The 16,235-nt window shown below is 38.4% G+C and overlaps 1 protein-coding gene across 5 annotated transcripts in view; it reads right to left on the bottom strand.

Moving 5' to 3' along the window:
• Dclk1 (doublecortin like kinase 1) overlaps window positions 1-16,235 on the bottom strand; it is a 341,030-nt gene that overhangs the window by 288,588 nt on the left and 36,207 nt on the right. The gene's annotated exons all lie outside the window — the stretch shown is intronic.

The raw sequence follows: 16,235 nt of genomic DNA, 5'->3' as shown, positions 1-16,235 counted from the left end.
ACACACACACACACACACACACACACATATACACACATCATCATCATCATCATCTTCTTAAAGGAAAACGAAGTTCTTACTATCATCTTATTCACTGTAAGTATCCACTTTTAGAAAATTAGATACCATAAATAGGCCTAAGGACTCACAAAATAATATTTTTGTGAAATCATGATCTTAAACTCAGAATTATGGAAATGAAGTGTAATGCTCTTCCCCCTGGATGTCTGAAATAAAAGGCTCCATGCTCCAAAACTGTCTTTGGATACTTTTACTTTTTATCTTTATTCTTAAAGTACATTTTTATTGTGAATAACTCAAATAATACAAAGCAAATGGACCCTCTATAGATGCTAATCCCACTTCTTTTTTAGATGTAACATCTCTTGTCAATTTATTGTGGTTTTTTCCAGATCCTTCCCATAATTTACATAATCCATGAGGTGTTTTCCTAAATTTCATAAATATATGTATTCTGAAAATTGCTTCCATAAAGGTAAAAGTTACTGATGGATGAGGGTTGGAAGCCAATTCTGAACTACTGTCCCAGAGCAGGTAAGTCCATCAATAATTACCTTTAAAGCTTCAACTATGAAGTTCCCTTGATTTCTCACGTATGCTGTAATTAGCCCTAACTTTGTCTATCAGAGATCAAGCCTCCAGTGGAGAACAGGTGCCTCACACCTGTAATTCTAGCTACTTAGGAGGCTGAATTGGTTGGATCACGGTTCCGTTCTTAACAGAAAAAAGCTGGCTTTGGTGGCCCATGCCTGACATCCAAGTGATGGTGGGAAGTACAAAATAGAGGACTATCGCCATCCAGACCAGTCTAGGCAAAATGTGAGACCCAATATCCAAAATAGCCAGAACAAAAAAGTTTGGTGGTACAGTGCCTTCCAAGCAAATATGAAGTTCTGAGTTCAAACCCCAGTACAACAACAACAAAAAAGTCTCTAAATTACTGCACAGTATTTTTTGTAGCTTCCTACCAATATCCTGAATGTTAGCAACTGAAATGATAGTTGTGGTTAACCCAGAAAGTTCCAGTCTTCCAGTATGCACAGAGAGCTCCCTAGAAGAGAAGGTTAAAGTAGATTTGAAAAGGAGCAAGAATGTACAATGGGTGTGTTAGCCAGTTTTCCATCACTACAATGAAATACCGGACAGAATCAATTTATAAAGAGGAAAGGTTTGCTTTGGCTCACAGTTTCACTGGTTTCTCTTCAGGATCAATTGGCCCCAATGCTTTGGGCCTGCACTGAGGCAGCACATCATGGTGGGAACAAATGGTGGAGCAATACCATTTTTGTCATGAGTCAGGGAGCAAAAAAAAAGAAGGGACCATGATCCACAATCCCCTTTGAGGACACACCCCCAATAACCTAGACTTCCTACTAAGCCCCACCTCATAAAGATTCCATCACTTCCCAATAGCAAAACCCTGAGGACCACACCTTTAGTACGTGAGCCTTGGGGCACACAACCTTCAAAACCATAGCAATGTCATGCTAACCTGTGAAACCATCCCTCCATCTTTTCAGGGATTTTTCTTGTTATTTTGGCACTTTGAAACCCCAAATTAAAGATTTCATTGCATATTTTTTTTACTTTTATTTACCCAGCAATAAAATAGATTACTTCTGTGAATAAATTTTTAAAGGAAAATTCTTACACAAATCAAATCTTGTGACATTCAGCATAGGATTAGACATTTTTAATAAAAAATACATTAATTTATTATTGATATAAAAGGTTCATCCTTCATCAGGTACAATTAGATCCTTTCCCTTATTTTCCTCCTTCCCCATTCAGCTCAGCAGCCAAGGTCACTGTTGGTCCTATTCACTGTGTACCAGTTATTAGCATCATTTAATTAGTTCCCTCCACAAACCCAGTCAATGTCAGGAGCTATTTTTGTGAATAAAAACACTACCTAGAAACCAGGAGGGCTCCCATGCAGCCAGACGCCAGCTCCTATCCTGCTTGGGAGAATCAGACTACCAGGTGAGCTAAGCAGCACGCAGAACTCCCACAGACAGCCCTGGAACAAATCAGCATAGCCCCCTGAAAAGACTAACCCCCACCCAGGGGGAAAAAAAAGAGGAAAAAAAACTGAATAATAAACAAGCAGCTGAAAAAAAAAAAAGACACGTAGCAAAGAGGGCGGGGTGCCCTGAGCTCTGGAGAGTGGGAGAGCTCTGGAGAGTGGGAGAGGGCACTCCCCATTGGAACTGTAAATAAACAAGTCGGCTGGAGAAGGCAGGAGGAGCGGCACCCACCCAGTAAACTTGGAGTGGGGAAAGCTTGCAACAGTGGCTGTCCTGAGGAAAGCTCCACCGGAGGGGGAGGGGCACTCCTTCATGTGAACTGTAAATAAACAAGCCAGCCAGAGAAGGCGGGTGTGATGCCACCTCCCCCAGTGTGCTTGGAGAGGGGAAGGCTTGTAACAGCAGCTGTCGTGTGGCACGCTCCACCGGAGAGTGGGGGAGGGGCACCTCCCCACGCGAACTCTAAATAAAAAAAAAGACTGCAATTGTGGGTAGGGCTGTATACTGGAGGAAAAAAAGGGGTATGCGTCCAGTAGAACTCTAAATAAACAAAGTCTGCAGGGCTAGGTGAGTGTAAAGCTCATTCCTGAGATCTGCATAAATAAAGCCTGCAACAGCACCTGGCAGACAGTAGGTGGCAGGTAAGCTGCAGTCTCAGATAGACATTCACAAAGCTGTCTCCAGACTCTTTTTTATTTTTTCTCTTCCTTTGATGAGACAACAACAGAAATAGGGCTGGATGCTGAAGGACTAACTGAAACTGTCTTGCATTTGAACTTGGAATATTTTTTGTTTGTTTCTTTGTTGTTTTTGTTTTTTCCCCTTTGATGAGACAACAACAGAACTATTTCTTAGGTAACAACACCAGAACTGGAGGCTGAAGGACAAACACCAAAATTATTAAGACTGAAACTATTGCATTTGAACTTGGGGATATTTTTTTATCCTCTCTCTGTCTCTCTAATGCCTGTTTAGCTTACCGTTGATTAGTAAACTATCTCTCCCTGTTTATTTCTTTGGCTCTTTTTGTTGTTGTTGTTTGTGTGTGTGTGTGTGTGTGTGTGTGTGTGTTTTGTTTTGTTTCCCTTTTTCTTTACCATCTTTGCTTTCCCTCTTCTCTCACCCTTCCACTCTAGATATCACCATTGTTATTACTGCAAGCTAGACAATACTGAATTACACACAGTACAGGGACAGTAACAATAGCAAGGGTAATGATGGGAAGACAGAAAAAAGAGGGAAACCATTTTCCCCCCAATAATAAATTAGTACAGGAACCACAAGGAAATGAAGAAAACAGATACCCAGATCCAGACTCCAACAAAACAAAGATAAACTATGCCAAAGAACCCAATGAAGTCCACAAGAACACTCTGAAAGAAAAAATCCTGCAAGTAATCAATAAGAATTTTATAGGGATGATACTGGATATGGTCAACCAAAATGTACAGGAGACACTCAAGAAATTCCAAGACAACAAAAATAGAGAATTTGAGAAAGCACAAGAACAAATAAAAGAAACTATAAAAGCACTGTGTAAACACCAAAGTGAAACAAAGAACACAATAAATAAAGAGATAAATGAACTCAGGTCGAAAAAGACAATACTAAAGAGGAAGGGACTCAGGTTATGGAAAACTTCAGAAAAAAGATCAAAACAGAAATGCAAAACAAAATGGAAGGCCAATCCAGCAGACTAGAACAAGCAGAAGACAGAATCTCAGAACTCAAAGATGAAATGGTAATTAAAGGAAAAACCGAAGAAATATTGTTCAACAACTCAAGACTTGTGAAAAGAAAAATGCAAGAACATACTGACTCCATCAAAAGACCAAACCTGAGAATCATGGGCATTGAAGAAGGAGAAGAGGTGCAAGCAAAAGGAATGCATAATATATTCAACAAAATAATAATGGAAATTTTCCCAAGTCTAGAGAAAACTATGCCCATTCAGGTACAGGAAGCCTCCAGGACACCAAACAAACCTGACCAAAATAGAACTATCCCATGGCATATTATCATTAAAACAACAAGTACAGAGACTAGAGAAAGAATATTGAAGGGTGTAAGAGAGTAAAAACAAATAACATACAAAGGTAAACCCATCAAAATCACAGCAGACTTCTCAACAGACACATTAAAAGCAAGAAGAGCTTGGGGTGAGGTCTTCCAGGTATGGAATGAAAATAACTTCAACCCCAGGATACTCTACCCAGCAAAACTATCATTCAAAATAGATGGAGCAATAAAAGTCTTCCATGATAAGCAGAAACTAAAACTACATATGACCACAAAGCCACCACTACAAAATACTCTTCAAGGGATTCTGCACACAGAAAGCGAAACCAAACATAACCATGAAAGGGCAGGCAGCACCAAACCACAGGAGAAGAAAATGCAAGAAAGTAGAGAGTAACATCAATTTAGCTACACACAATCAAACCTTAAAACAACTAAGACTAAATGACAGGAATCACCACATACTTATCAATACTAACACTTAATGTTAATGAACTTAATTACCCCATCAAAAGCCACCACTTGACAAACTGGATTAAAACGGAAGATCCAACAATTTGTTGCTTACAGGAGACCCATCTCACTGATTGAAATAAGCTTAGGCTTAGGATGTAAGGCTGGAAGATGATTTACCAAGCCAATGGCCCCCGAAAACAGGCAGGAGTAGCAATACTTATCTCGGACAAAGTAGACTTCAAACCTATATTGATCAAATGAGATAAAGAAGGACATTCCATACTAATAAAAGGGAAAATAGACCAAAAGGAAATGACAATTATCAACCTATATGCACCCAATGTCAACGCACCCAATTTCATGAAACATACCCTGAAGGACCTAAAAGCATATATTAACTCCAAGACAGGGTCGTGGGAGACTTTAACACCCCACTATCATCAATAGGTAGGTCATCCAAACAAAAAATCAATAAAGAAATCCTAGATCTAAAATGTACCATAGATCAAATGGACCTAGTTGATGTCTAGAGAACACTTCATCCAACTTCTACACAACATACATTCTTCTCAGCAGCCCATGGAACCTTCTCCAACATAGATCATATCCTAGGGCACAAAGCAAGCCTCAGCTAATATAGAAAATAGAAATTATACCATGCATTCTGTCTGATCACAAAGTAATAAAACTGGAACTCAACAACAAAAAAAAAGACAAAAAACATGCAAACATCTGGAAACTGAATAACTCATTGCTTAATGAACAATGGGTCATTGATGAAATAAAAGAGGAAATTAAAAGGTTCCTGGAAGTCAATGAAAATGAAAACACAACCTACGGGAACCTATGGGACACAGCAAAGGCAGTCCTGAGAGGAAAGTGTATAGCCATGAGTGCATATATTAAAAAGACTGAAAGGTCTCAAATCAATGACCTAATGATACACTTCAAACTCTTGGAAAAACAAGAACAAACAAATCCCAAAACAAATAGAAGGAGAGAAATAATAAAAATAAGAGCTGAAATCAATGAAATAGAAACCAAAAAAACCATACAGAGAATTAATGAAACAAAAAGTTGGTTCTTTGAAAAAATAAACAAACCTGACTAAAATGAGGAGAGAAAAAAACCCAAATCAGTAAAATCAGGAATGCAAAAGGGGAGATAACAACAAACATGAAAGTCCAGGAAATCAACAGAGACTACTTTGAGAACCTATATTCACATAAATTTGAAAATCTTGAAGAAATGGACAGATTTCTAGATACTTATGATCATCCAAAATTGAACCAAGAGGACATTAATCACCTGAATAGATCTAGAGCACAAAATGAAATTGAAGCAGCAAGCAAAAGTCTCCCAAAAAAAAGGTCCAGGACCTGATGGATTCTCTGCTGAATTCTATCAGACCTTTAAAGAAGAACTAATACCAACCCTCCTTAAACTGTTCCACAAAATAGAAAGAGAAGGAAAACTGCCTAACACATTTTATGAAGCCAGTATTATACTTATCCCAAAACCAGGCAAAGACACCTCCAAAAAGGAGAACTATAGGCCAATCTCCTGAATAAACACTGATGCAAAAATCCTCAATAAAATAATGACAAACCAAATTCAACAACACATCAAAAAGATCATTCACCACGACCAAGTAGGTTTCATCCTAGGAATGCAGGGGTGGTTCAACATACCAATAAATGTAATACAGCACATTAACAGAAGCAAAGACAAAAGCCACTTGATCATCTCAACAGATGCAGAAAAAGCCTTTAATAAGATCTAACATCCTTTTATGATAAAAGCTCTAAGAAAACTAGGAATAGAAGGAAAGCACTTCAACATTATAAAAGCTATATATGACAAACCTACAGCCAGCATTATACTTAATGGAGAAAAACTGAAACCATTCCCTCTAAAATCGGGAATGAGACAAAGATGCTCACTATCTCCACTCCTATTCAACATAGTACTGGAATTCCTAGCCAGAGCAATTGGGCAAGAAGAAGGAATTTTCTGTACAAATAAGTACAGAAAATGTCAAAATATCCCTATTTGCAGATGATATGATCCTATACCTTAAAGACCCAAAAAACTCTACTCAAAAACTCCTAGATAACATCAATAGCTATAGCAAGGTGGCAGGATACAAAATCAACATAGAAAAATCATTAGCATTTCTATACACCAACAATGAACAAACTGAGAAAGAATATATGGAAAAAATTCCATTTACAATAGCCTCAAAAAAATCAAATACCTAGGTGTAAACTTAACAAAGGATGTGAATGACCTCTACAGGGAAAACTATAAACTTCTGAAGAAAGAGATTGAGGAAGACTATAGAAAGTGGAGAGATCTCCCATGCTCATGGATTGGTAGAATCAACATAGTAAAAATGTCTATACTCCCAAAAGCAATCTACATGTTTAATGCAATTCCCATCAAAATCCCAATGACATTCATCAAAGAGATTGAAATATCAACCGTTAAATTTATTTGGAAACACAAGAGGCCACGAATAGCCAAGGCAATACTCAGTCAAAAGAACAATGCTGGAGGTATCACAATACCCGACTTTAACCTATATTGCAAAGCAATAACAATAAAAACAGCATGGTACTGGCACAAAAACAGACATGAAGACCAGTGGAACAGAATAGAGGACCCAGATATGAAGCCACACAACTATAACCAACTTGTCTTTGACAAAGGTGCTAAAAATATACGATGGAGAAAAGACAGCATCTTCAACAAAAACTGCTGGGAAAACTGGTTAGCAGTCTGCAAAAAACGAAACTAGATCCATGTTTATCACCCTATACCAATATTAATTCAAAATGGATCAAGGATCTTAATATCAGACCACAAACTCTAAAGTTGGTACAGGAAAGAGTAAAAAATACTTTGGAACTAATAGGTATAGGCAAGGACTTTCTCAATGGATCCCAGCAGCTCAGCAACTAAGAGATAGCATAGATAAATGGGACTTCATAAAACTAAAAAGCTTCTGCTCAACAAAATAAATGGTCTCTCAACTGAAGAGAACACCCACAGAGTGGGAGAAAATATTTGCCAGCTACACAACAGACAAAGGACTGATAACCAGAATATACAGGAAACTCAAAAAACTAAATTCTCCCAAAATTAATGAACCAATAAAGAAATAGGCAAATGAACTAAACAGCACTTTCTCAAAAGAAGAAATTCAAATGACCAAAAAATACATGAAAAAATCCTCACCATCTCTAGCCATAAAGGAAATGCAAATTAAAACTACACTAAGATTTCACCTCACCCGTTAGAATAGCCATCATTAGCAACACCACTAACAACAGGTGTTGGCGAGGATGCGGGGGAAAAAAAGGAACCCTTTTGTGCTGCTGGTGGGAATGCAAACTAGTACGACCACTCTGGAAAAAAATTTGGAAGCGTCTTAAAAATCTAAACATAGATCTGTCATATGATCCAGCAATCCCACTCCTGGAGATATACCCAAAAGAATGTGACACAGGTTACTCCAGAGGCACTTGCACACCCATGTTTACTGCAGCACTATTCACAATAGCCAAGTTATGGAAACAACCAAGATGCCCCACTACTGATGAATGGATTAAGAAAATGTGGTATTTATACACGATGGAATTTTATGCAGCCATAAAGAAGAATGAAATTTTATCATTCATAAGTAAATGGATGGAACTGGAGAACATCATTCTGAGCGAGGTTAGCCTGGCCCAAAAGACCAAAAATCCCTCATATGCGGACATTAGATCAAGGGTAAACACAAGGGTACTGGACTCTGATCACACTTGGGAGGTATGAGGATAGGTAAGACACCCAAAAAAACTAGACAGCATTTGTTCCCCTCAATGCAGAGAAACTAAAGAAGATACTTTAAAGTGACAGAGGCCAATAGGATAAGGGTACCAGGAACTAGAGAAAAGGTTAGTTCGAGAAGAATTAATTTAGAAGGTAATATCCATGTACAGGAAAGCAATGTAAGTCAATCCCCCGTATAGCTATCCTTACCTCAACCAGCAAAAACCCTGGTACTTCCTATTATTGCTTATATTCTCTCTTCAACAAAATCAGAGATAAGGGCAAAATAGTTTTTGCCTGGTAGCGAGGGAGGTGAGGGGGAGAGGAAGGGGGCACGGGGGAAGGGAGGGGGCAGGGAGAAGGGGGAAGAAATGACCCAAACATTGTATGCACATATGAACAAAAGAAAAAACAAAAAAGCACTACCTAAACCAGCTCTCTTTAGGACAGCTGGGTCCTCTGGGCTCTAGAATACCTCTGCTTACTCAGGTGCTGGCACCTGAGAAAGGAAATCAGTCCCAAGGGACATCTGCATGAGACGGCCTCAACACTTCCACTTCCACTGGAAAATCAGTGCTTCCTGGACAGCTTTTCAGTCATTCCCCATGATAAGGATTGTTTGCATGTCTACACAAATGGGATGCAAAGTTTGCAACAGATGCTCAAAGCCCTCCTGTGAAATGTGAAGGCAGTGAATGTGGTCAAAGACAAGGAAAGCAAAAAACTCAAAACTTATACTGTTGTTATTTTCTTATTTATTTATTTATTGGTTTTACCAAAAATGTTCATGGAGTTCTTGGGCAGTCTCAGAGCACCCATGTGCAAAGGATGCTGTGGTAATGTCACTGATGTATGGTGGGACAAACCTCAAGGAGCTCATGGTTATAAAAGGAAAGAGAAAATGCTCAGTTCTGGAACAGGGGTTGAAGATATGGAGAATTGCACCAACCAACATAATAATTAAGGAAGTATTAGATGGAATGCAGATCTGAAGATGGTTTGCTTTGAGGAAAGCTACCTTTTTCTCATTCTTTAAAATTGACATATAAAATTATACACATTTATTATGTACAACATGGTGTTTTGAAGGATATGTGCACTGTGGAATGGTTAATAGATAATTGGCATTGGCATATGTATGTGTTTGCATACACAATGAAATACTATTCAATCATTAAAAATAATGGAATCTTGTCATTTGCATCATGGACAAATCAGGAGGACCCTATGCTAAGTGAAATAAGCCAGCCACAGGAAGACAAATATCACATGATCCCACTCACTTGTGGAAATCTAAGAAAACCTGATAACATAGAAGTAGGAGGCAGAATGGTGGTAGTAACTAGAGGCCAGGATGGACAGGGGCAGGGACAGATGGGGAGATGTTTGTCTATGAAAATAAAATTACAATGAAAAAAGTAGGAATAAATTCAAAAGCTCTGTTGTGCAACATAGCAATTATAGTTGATGGTACATTACATACTTTTAAAATACAGGGAGAGTAGCTATTAGTGTACTTTCCTCTAATATGAAAAACTTTTCTACTTGAGAGAAGGCCCTAAAGGCTGGCCTGAGCCCAGGAAGGGTTAAGAAGACATGATGAAGGGCATTTGGGAGAATATGAGTTGGTCACTGTCATCCTGCCAGAGAGGAAGATGCCTTCTGGACTTAATGGGCAGCACCATGGAGGGCCCATTCCAAAGGCTGGTCCCTTTCTTTCTTCTTTACCTTCCTTTCATGAAAAGGCTGTCTGGAAAACGTAGTTAAATGGCATGATTTGGACTTAGCTACACTGTGGGGAATGCAATGACAGGCATTTTTCCATATGGGGCAGAAGTGGCACAGGGCAGAGGTCTACATCCTGGGAACGCAGGTTGTAAGATGGCACATGTGCCCTGCAGGGGAGCATTAACCTCGTGCACCGAAGAAGCTGAGGGGACAGTGGCAACCAGGTGGGTCTGGAGGACATGCAGCAAACAGCTCCTGAGATTCCTTGAGATTCACGGGATGCAGAGTCTCAACATTAGTGTTACAAAAAGATCTGTATTTCCGGATAAACCAAAATGCCTTATTCTACTGCTACCAAGCCCCATGACAACAGCACTTCCATTTCTGTCTTGGAGCTCATAACTCGAGGACATTATTCTTAGCTTACCTTCCTAGCACAACCATTTCCTGAGCATGCTATACTGGTTCCCACTTCTAATCTCTATTTCAATGACCCTATGGATTCTAAGCTTTTGTGGATATTTTTAAAATATAGATGAAATATCAATAACCAATAGAAGAAAACAAATTTTATTCTATATCTTTAAAAAAATCTTTTTGATCTAATTTCCTATCGCTGGTGCTATTTAAATGTGCAAGTTGGATGAAAGAATCTGAAATTCGTTCAAAATGGCTCTCACCAGAATCATTAATAGACTTCAGGAGTAGGTTTTAATATTTTTGTTTCTAATACCTTGAATGGTTCTGATTTCTGGTCCACTTCAACTCACTCCTCCTCTGTGAAATTTCATATCTTTATGAATAAATATGTAAGCTTTCCCTGTTTGACCAGATAACCTCAAATTATAAATAGTTGAACAACACATGAAAGACAGTCCCAAGGGCCTGGGCACCCACTGTCCCACATGCTCTGGTTACAAACACAGGCCTTTTCCTCAAGTGCTTGGTGCAGTTCATATAACTCTATTTTTGGATGATTGGTTCCAAGTTCCATTTGTGTATGTTTCCTTCCTGTGCAACACTCAGTTATTCCACTCCATCATGACATTTTTCCACAGGGCTTTTCCTCTGACAGGAAACTCAGTCTGTCCATTTGCAAAATGTTTCCATTTATTTTAAGTTTCCCTTCCCTCCACTCCTTCCACCTCCACTCTCTGGCAAAGGTACCTTCTTTTCTCTGTTTTCTTCTTCTTCTTTGTACAAAGAAACATAGAGCCAGCAGTTCTGGTTATTTCATTTCTCTAACTTCCTTTCTGTTTCTGATGCTGCCTCCCACCAATAACATCTAGCCCAATCTGTTTAGTTTTTTTTTTTTCCCTCTCCTACATGTCAAATATAAAGCAGGACAAAAATCTCCTTTCCTCTAGTACACTAGCAAAAGCTAGTGGGGAAGTGGTAGCACTTTGATCTCTATTTGGCAGCACAAGGAACGAAAGCTTTTTACTCCACTGGTAACTAGTAATTACTTGAAGTCAACTGGAGAGAATTAACAAATGTTAATCATCCCAATGCGTGTTTTCCCACGGAGAATGAACATCAGGTGAATAACTTATTACTATTTTAGAAATTTAATGCCCTTTCCCTTTAAAAACTGAAATGCCCTCTAATACACTCTAAAATAGATCTGCCTTAAGGATGGATGACATAACAGTCATTTTACTGTGGTAAGGAAAGTCATTCAACATTTATTGGTCTAGTGAAATATAAAGACAAAGAGGAAAACAGTTCACTTTGGGTCTAGACATTTAGTGTTTTCTTGAGAAAAATTCTCAGAGCACAGACATTGGGCCTGATGGGGACACTCTCTCTCTAGACCCCAGGGGTGTTTCTTAATTCATCAGAGAAGCTTATCTTCTGAGAGGAGTCACCAGGAAAACCAGGTGGAGGGCTGTCAGGCAGATGGATGGACATTTGAGATTAGCCACAGTAAACTGCTAGGAGACTTGGAATGTGAAGGGGGAAATGCAAGAAATGAGGTAGGAATTGGAGAAGGGGGTCCACATCTTGAAGGGTTTTACATGCCATGTGGGGACAAAATGGAAATGATGACCTCATCCATCATTTATCTTAGAAAAATCAACTGGAAGGCAACACAAGAGAAAGGTTGGGGAGGAAAGAGATGGGAAGCAGAGATCAGTTAGACGACTCTTGCAAGGGTTCAGGTCAAGAGAAGGAACACAGACACAGAGATGCAGAATTGGATTCCCAAACACTTCTGAGGCAGACTGAGTGAGTCACTGAGTGACTCACAAGATACAGGGCAGTGCAGGAAAAGGACAGCAGCTGATGCTCAGCTTCTGAAGTGAGTGGAAACTCAGAGAGGTAGCAATCTCATGATCATGACATTGGTCTTGCTCTCCAGCTCCCACCCCACCCCATCCCACCCCAACAGACTTTGAGAACAAGACATGTCAGAAAAAGAAAAAAGTGGCTCTAGATAAGAAAGTATTGGTAACATCATTGGTGATTAAGCCTTTCTGAATTAGGGACAAAAGTAGTAACAGTGCTTCAACACTATTAACAGACTGGGTCATGGCATGTTCCATATTACTTTGACTTCTATATCAAACCTCAAGTATGTAATTGGTCCTACTGTTTAAACAGTGGAAGAAGCAGTGATCACATAGCTGACCACTGAAGTCAGAAGTGTTCCTTATTTGGAACATGTTGACAAATCATTTAAGAAGTCTGTTAGGAATTTTAAAAAAGGGCATATTTTTCATTTAGACTGATAGAATCTATTGTGTGAGTAAAGCCAACTTAACTCAGTACAGCAAGATCTTAGATCAGTCACAGGATAGTTGCTATAATGAATCTCCCAGTTGATTGCCCATAGTGGCTACAAGTCCTCTCATTAAGTTTCTACGAATTGGAGTACGACTTCCTTTTTTTACAATGAGAACACCACCATATGATTACCATATGTAAATCCTTTAATGAACAAACACATACCAAGCACCCAATAAAATCAATATACCACCTTAGTGGCACTGAGTTCCATGCTATTCCCAAGAAATTGCCAGTCCACCGTCACTTGGTTATGCCACTAGAATCCAAGCACTTATGTTCCAATCCTCTTTGTTTTTAACAATGTCTTTCTTCACCAAGCCCTAAGTTCAAACCCCAGTACCACCAAAAAATAAAAAAATAAAAATCTCTAGAATGCCCTGGGTTATTTTTAAATAATTTTGACATTTTTGAATGATAGTTATTTTGAATAAAATATGTTTAATTAGAAAGACACTAACAGAACTTAGGTAATATTTATGGAACATAAAGGGAAATTTGTTTTTCTCAATCAACTTGATGTGTCTCCACGTGATATTAATTTATAAGGTAAATATAGGATATGAGCACAAAAAGCTTTTAAATGATTGCATTTTACCTGGTATTGGAATCAAAGCTATATTAAAAATTACAATTTTTAAAACTGCCCTCTTTTGGCCTGATATAAATTTTGTACAAATACCCCCATCATTTTGCTTCAAATATATTGTTTTAATTTCAATAAGTAAAAGCTACATCAGATAACTTAATCATTATATTATCTTTTTAACATTATTTTCTTTCTTTTTTTTTTTTTCTTTTAGTGGCACTGAGGTTTGAACTCAGGGCCTTACTTTGCTAGGCAGGCACTCTACCACTTGAGCCACACAGCCAGCCCTAACATTATATTTTTAAGTATAAGAAACAGCTTAACATATTTTATGATGTATATTTACCTCCTTGTTAACTTTCAACATACAACCAATGAATGAATATAAAATTAACAATATTTGGCTTAGAAAAAAAACTATATAATGGCCCAACTAGGAGCTACCCATTCTTTGTGTTCTGCAGAGTGATAAACCAAGTAAGAAACAGGAACTCTCACTTGATCTCCATTTACTGTCATGCATGGCTACTTTAGACACACTCGTGGTTCTAAAATCAATTCTTTATAAGGAAAAAGTTTTAAAGCAACAATTATACTTGCAGTTTTTAAGAAATATTAAAGTGAATGTCATTACCAGAAAACATTCATGGACCCCCCAGGAGTTTCAGAACCATCAGCTGGCAAAGCACTTCATCTAAAGGCAAAGCACTTCATCTAAAAGCAAAGCACCCAAACAACACAATGAAGGGCCCTGAAGAGCATCTCATCCATTGTAAAAGAAGGAACAATCAAACGTCAGGAATGTAATGCCTGTAAGTGAAAAAATTAAATGAGAAGAAAACTGAAATTATCACACATTTATCAAATGCTCTAATGAAGATAAGGCAAAATAGTTTCTGACTGGTAGCGAGGGGGTGGGGGGGAGAGGGAAGGGGGTAAGGAAGGGGGCAGGGGGAAGAAGGGAGAAATGACCCAAACATTGTATGCACATATTAATAAAAGAAAAAAATAAATTTAAAAAAATGCTCTAATGAGAAGAAAAACTAAGGAACAAAAGAGAAAGGAGGAAAAAAGGAAGCAGGGATAGAATAGAGAAGGACATTATGTTTGTGTGTTCTTTGTGGGGAAGCACTAGACCTTTTGTTCTGAAAGAAAGCAAACTTGTTCCCCAAGGAATCATTTCTATGGAAGCATTTTGTCAAGAACCAGAATTTTCTTTTGATAATCAAAGTCATGAATGAACACAGGTGGCAGAATTTATCCTCTCATCTCTCTTTGTGAGCTCAATCTCGTGGTTACTCTAATTTCCAAATGCAAGGAAATTAAAAGATGATCTACAATAAGATTTGATTTATGCAACTTGATAAGCAAATCTCAAGGGCATATAAACTCTCCCCCAAGGAGAAAAGAATCTGAGACTGAACTTTGATAAGCACATAATACTGAATGTTACCTCACCTGAGGAAGGTAACTTGCTGGGTACATGTTCATAGCAGTCATAAGAGAAATGTGGTCCCCCCAAATTTAGGAGCCACTGTTGTAGAGAAGAAAAGAAGACCTCAGTTAAATATACAGGGTTTTACCATGCCTGTAATCCTAACACTTGGAAGACTGAGGCAGGAGGATCGTGAGCTCAAGACTAGCCTGGGCTACCTCAGGAGATACTGTCTCAAAAAACTGTTTTTTTAAATTGTCAAAATTAATCTTTTTTTAAAAAATCTTTCTATCATTATTTTCTGTAGTTGGCTTTAGTGAAAAGAAATTATAATAAAGCTCATATAGTAAGTGAATTAAATAAAGTGAAAAACATAATAAAGCTCTGAAAACAGAGAATTAGTAACTACAAGCTAGTTTCAATGGTTTTAAAAAGAATCTGCTGTACATGATTCTCTTGTAATGTACCAACCCATCACCCCAAATCCTTTGGTTCTTCAGGTGAACAGGTCACCAAAAAGGAACTAAGAAAAGGAAAAATGACTGGGAAGTGATCTCAGTGGCTCACCAACCTCAGAACTGTGCCTAGAAATGAGCCCAAGGCCTTTGGCTCTCAGCTAGAAACCAGCTTCTCTTTCCCACCTGGTGAGAAGCCGGACAGGTGAGACTAACTCTTGCTTTTGGTTTGGAGAAAGCCATGGACAGTAAGAAAAGGAGATATATAAACACTGAACATACAAACATCTCCACAATCTAAAAGTCAGCAGCCTCTTGCCACTGAATTTTAAAGACATTCAACTGTGATTCAATGAACAGAACCTCCCCAGGTGCAGCTGTACTGCACAGCAGGAGAGTGGAATTCACTATGAAGTCACTTTTCTTGAGAAGAGAGAAATAGGAAATTTTTAAAAAGACATCTTCAAAGATCTTGTGAAAGGACAAGTGGGAAAATTGCTCTGAGGAAGGGAAAATACATAAAAATAATTGGATCTCACCCAAGAAACAGAACAAGCTCATGGAAACCGTATTTCAACTATGAAAAAGCAAAGTGATATACAGCTTGAAATATGTTAATAGCATCTGAAACTCAATCAGCCTATAAAGATGTTTGGGACTATAACAAAGAAAGTATCACCTAATGGAGCACAGAGAAGGTATGAGTAGAGAGTAGATCTTGGGGGATCCCCACTAGGGCAGTAGTGGAAAGCAATCATTGTTCCCAATTAGATACCTAAGTCTGAAAATTACTCAGAAATACCATAGGGGCAAAGAGTGCAAAGATAATAAGTGGCTCAGTGTGCTGAGATGGTCTGCATAATCTTCCCTCCCAAGTTGCTTATAACACCTCAAGGTAA

This window comes from Castor canadensis, chromosome 10, assembly GCF_047511655.1.
Source record: "Castor canadensis chromosome 10, mCasCan1.hap1v2, whole genome shotgun sequence".
Lineage (NCBI taxonomy): Eukaryota > Metazoa > Chordata > Mammalia > Rodentia > Castoridae > Castor > Castor canadensis.
This window is presented reverse-complemented; position numbering and strand designations above follow the sequence as displayed.